The sequence below is a fragment of the Gigantopelta aegis genome, unplaced genomic scaffold (genome assembly GCF_016097555.1).
Source record: "Gigantopelta aegis isolate Gae_Host unplaced genomic scaffold, Gae_host_genome ctg1598_pilon_pilon:::debris, whole genome shotgun sequence".
Classification (NCBI taxonomy): Eukaryota; Metazoa; Mollusca; class Gastropoda; order Neomphalida; family Peltospiridae; genus Gigantopelta; species Gigantopelta aegis.
In genome coordinates, this window is record NW_024532770.1 from 77,171 (window position 1) to 82,870 (window position 5,700).

Here is a 5,700-nt window from a genome sequence, read left to right on the forward strand (position 1 = left end):
TTAAAGTGGGAGAGAAGTCTGGGGCTCTTTTTGGATCATGGCTTGAATAGATTTCATGACATCTTCACTTTGTAACATAGACATATTCCAAATATGCTAAAAGACAAAAATAAGATAGTGTTCACAATATTATTTAACATGTATCTTAACAACATAGACAGACTACTACCATTAATACCATCCTAGTAGTTGATGAGAATTATAGTAACAATTTATAAGAGGTTTATTAAGTAAGTTAGTCTGAGAAATGTTCCCAGGAGTATTGGTACATGAAAGTACTAGTAAAATCAATTGTGCTGTCAGTGTTGTATCAATTATTTAGCTCAAACCTTTACATTGCTAGTATAAATTAAACACCTCTATTATCATTATAATGTGAGTATGTACATGAATAAGAGACATTATAAAGTTATAAAATTTATTGAAACTAACCATGTGCTCCAGTGACTCATCCACAGCATGATCACGTGAATAGTTGATATTAATTTTGTTCCTTGAACAGCTATTGGACTCTTGCTAGCTATAGTGGTAGCCATTTTAATAGCAGCAGACATCATAGACGATTGATCAGGAAATACATGACTAATAAAGAAAGAAGGAATGATTATAAAATAAAGGACACAGAACATGATATACTATGATTGAAGACATTGATAAAGAATCATATAATATGCAATGTATTATTAATACTACCTCACTAATATAATATACAATGTATTATTAATACTACCTCACTAATATAATATGCAATGTATTATTAATACTACCTCACTAATATAATATGCAATGTTATTATTAATACTACGCTCACTATATAATATACAATGTATTATTAATACTACCTCACTAATATAATATGCAATGTATTATTAATACTACCTCACTAAATATAATATGCAATGTATTATTAATACTACCTCACTAATATAATATGCAATGTATTATTAATACTACCTCACTAATATAATATGCAATGGTATTATTAATACTACCTCACTAATATAATATGCAATGTATTATTAATACTACCTCACTAATATAATATGCAATGTATTATTAATACTACCTCACTAATATAATATGCAATGTATTATTAATACTACCTCACTAATATAATATGCAATGTATTATTAATACTACCTCACTAATATAATATGCAATGTATTATTAATACTACCTCACTAATATAATATGTAATGTATTATTAATACTACCTCACTAATCCCATAGAGTGAGCTTCATCAGCAGTAAATTTTCTACCAGTATATGCTAATTCTCGTACTAAACTAAACAATGAACACAATACAATATTATAACATTAATGTGAATAACGACAACATTAAGGAAATTGACAGACATATAATAAATTGGATTCTTATTATAAAGTGAATTACAAACTTTACTGCTTAAAGCTTAACTAGTATATTTATGTTGTCTCATGTACTAAACTTAGACTAACCTGTCATTTCCAACTATTTTTGGTAATCTCTGTAAAGTGCCGACATCAGCAGCTAATCCTAAGTCAACTTCCTAATATGGACAATAAAAATATGTCAAACATGGAACTTGACAATTGGTAAATTGTTAAAATATTGTGTCCAATAACCTTGATTTGAAACCAAGCATCACTTGTACACAGTCTAATATCACAGGCAGTTATTAGATCAACTCCTCCTCCCATACAATATCCATGTATAGCTGCTATCACAGGGTTTACGACACTAAGTGAGTAAATGTGACTGTATTGTAAGTAATATAATTGTATAATTTCTATTTTTAATAGTATCCATCCACCCTCTAGAAGGAAGGCTGTGATTTGATGCTGCACTAAATTCTAACTGTGTACAAGTAGCTAGACTTGAACATTTAAGACACTTTTATTAGTAACTATGACAACACTACATATGTACCTTTTCAATACCAGTAAATGCATCCTGAAATGGTTTTATAACAGTTTCCATAAAATTAATAGATTTTCTACCAACATCATCATCTCCTGTTACAAATACTTGTCCGACATCAGTAAGATCAAGACCTAACAATAACAATGTATTTTAGTATATTAATAAAAGAAATTGATACATAATATTAATTTGCTACTATGAGCTTATATCATCTAGTACCTTACATAGTGGCTTAGACGAAAACACTAGCTTACTGCTACAGCTAAGACTTTAATGATTGTCATTGTACTACATTATCTTACCATACTATCTATAAATCTGATGGACTCTGACTATCTTATGTTGTTTTCTTTAAATACCTAACTCCTTACCTGACTCATCCATTTTACTTATTCTAGTACTATAATGCACAATGTTTGATAGCATCAATATGTTATAATGAACTCAACTATTTTTACATTTATATAAATAGTAAGGATTTGTTATAAACCATAATAGCCAAGTCATACCTGCAGTGAAGGCTTGTCCAGCACCCATTAATAATAACACAACGAGTATCAGGATCATTATGTAACTGAGGAAAACACTCTATCATCTCCCGTAATAACATGTTTAATAACAATTGTGTTAATAATGATGCTGTCAAAAAATAAAGAGTACTCATCAAAGGCTGGTTAGCACTGTGAAGTCATATGTTATAAGCATACTTTAATTACATGTACCAATTGTAGTGATTTTAAAGACTACAGTAATAGTTATTATATTAGTTTATATAATTTTCTAATATTAAACTAATATTACTTTCATTAATATTAGGTTAATATTTATTATTTAGTATTATTTTAATATTAACGTAACTTCATGGAGGCTCTAGTATGGGAAACTAAATTATAAAATTAATTATGTACCCTCCAAAAAAGGAAGATTCATGGCATTTCTTTTCTCTGGTCTATTCAATTCAACTTGTACTACATATTCCACAGGACGAGAGAGTGGAGTGTCTCATATGTAGGTAGAACAGATGATGTAGTAGCCATGGAGGCAGCTACTAAAAAAGGTCGCACATCTACAACAATAATAACAAGTAATTATATTATCAAATGACTTCAACTAACAAGATGAAACAATCTGTTGACAGAAAGATGACCCCAAAGATATGGTAAGTATTAAATATGACACATTGGCTATAGTAGCTATTGTTTGACAGTGATATTGCTATATATTGAGCATAGACTTAACTAGATACCTATAGTAACCTCAATTTCTATCTATATTAATCAAATGCTCTCATTCACACATATATATATACTGTAATATACTAGTATGATGTAAATAGCTACCCACTTTGTCAGACCTGGGTCGTGAGCAAAGCCAGCAAGACTAGTGAGATATGAAAAAGCAAACAATTTTTAAACCAGGACCTTGGATTTTGGTATTTATATGAAGTCTATAAATTTTATTGGTGTAAATGGCAGTTAATCCAAATTAAACAATATTGTAAACAACTTATATATCGGCATTCTTCCTTTAAATAAACAATCATTTACATTGCTCCCAAGTTCATGGTACCTATGTTTAATGATAATGTATTTGAAGGATATCACTATTATCTAGCTATTTCTTACTAAAACAAGTTTTTGAAGAGGACAGCCATGATTGTTGACGTCACAACTCGATAGATTATCATAATTTGATTTCACTTCCTCTATAAATAAGGAAATAGTCTTATAAGTATTCACACAAGTTCCGGGAAATCTAAAAGCGGGAAAACACCCGGGAAACCCCAACGCGACCTAAACAAACATCAGGAGATGTTTCAAAGGCTAAAAATACGAAAATTTTGCGCAAGAAGGTTTTTCGTCACTCTCGCCTTATCTACAATTGGTTAAATTTTAAAAGTTTGCTTCCAGAAATCTTAAATCCTTATTTTGAGTTTTTATCAAGAAGTGAAATTAAAAACAAATGAAAAGATATACAGCAACTATGAGAAATCTAGCAAGATATTGTATTTTCTCCACGAGAAAGGAGATAAAGAACTTCGACGATTTGTTGCTTCTCTTGTGTCAGAACCGGAACATCTTGGACACAAAGAATTATCTCAAGTGATATTGAATGATCTACCATCTCATGAAAGGAAAATTTATTTAAGAATAGTGAAGAAAGCTACAGCTGATTTTAACCCTACAGTTAATCATACACGATGATGTAGTTCCTAATTGGAGCAATGTGATAACAGTTCACTGGAAGATGATGATCTTTCTTCAATTTCATCAAGTTCCTCGGCCGTAGTACTCCTGAGGCTGACTGCTGTCATGATTACAATTTGTCAGTGAAAGAAACAGGTTTTGTTAATGAATCAACAGAAGAACAAAAATGTGTTGAGAATAAAATTGTCAAACCTCCTCCTCTTATAACTTTACAAGGTTTTCTTAAAGGAAACCTTATGACAGAATTGACAGAACACTTTGGACATATTTTAGTAAATGGTCAGTATGACGACCTGTCAACTCTTACACAAGGTTACAACAAGTCATAATGTTGATCTTCAAATTGTAGGTAAATGGTTTCAATCACTTATTATTATGCATCGTGATGGTGACTATGACAAATGTTTATCAGAAATTCTTTTTCTGCTCTTGAGGTTTGCAGATCAAACCAGATGTGAAAAATTCAACATTCTTGAAGTAGAATACTTCAAAGAATGGCCTCAAGTATATTTAGTATCAGGACAGAAAGAGCTAGCACCTCTCTTTTTTCAAAACGTGCTTGTGATACTTTACAGTGGTAATAAGAGGCTATGATAGAGTGAACATGCTTTGCCGTCGAGCAAAGATCCTCTCAGCAACTTCTCCTGAGAAAAGACAAGAAATTGAAGACATTTACAATGAAGCACTACAAAATGTGAGTGATACCGACTCCTTCGCTCTTGCAAGCAAAACCTTCCTTAATACTTCAAAGACTGCTTTCACCTTCACATCTCATTCGGTTTGAAAGTTGACCCACTATCCAATGTTGAACCTGAAGTTGATGATAGTGACATAAGAAAAAGCGAAAGGCACTTTATTTGCTCTACCTGAAGAAATGGTTCTACTTGATATGAGAAAATGTGAACGCCAATTATTGCTAGCTGAATTACTACGACTTTCAGGAGGACATTCAGATGGCTATTGCTTCTTTTTAAATAGTGATAAAGGAAAGTGAATCAAAGAAGCTACATAATCTTACAGCAATCTCAAAACAGCGTATTCACTTAGCACAACTGGAGTTAGAAAAAATTGCTCTAGCAGATGAATTATTAAAAGATCTACCAGATTTGTGTGTTTTAAATTTGAAATTTCCAATTTATGCATAATTTGTACATATCTATTCAATTTAAAACATTTTTATGTTGTCTGAACTGTCCAGTAGTTATTGTTGTGTACATTGTACCTATATACCATTAAGTCTTTTGTCTTTTTTATCCTGACTCTATCGTTGTATATCCATCAATGGACTTATATTTTATGCTAACATTTTCACAATACATCTTTCCTAATGGTTCCATTCTATTTCATAATCAATTCATTTCATTGCTCAATATAGATCTTGGTATTGAGAGTTGACCATTGCTCTATCATAGTGGGAATTTTTGCTGTAAGGAATGGGTTCACTATATTATCTATTTGGTCTATATAGAATGCTTATCAAATATTGTGGTGATATTGCAGAAAAGTGGTGTGATTTATGGAAAGACAAGCAATTTCTAGTATTAACATCTATGATTTTTTTTTTAATATTCCAGATCCATCATTATGCT

The 5,700-nt window shown here is 30.9% G+C and overlaps 1 pseudogene; it reads right to left on the reverse strand.

The window, feature by feature from the left end:
* Positions 1 to 4,218, reverse strand: LOC121391075 (annotated as a pseudogene).
* Between the last annotated feature and the right edge of the window lie 1,482 nt (positions 4,219 to 5,700).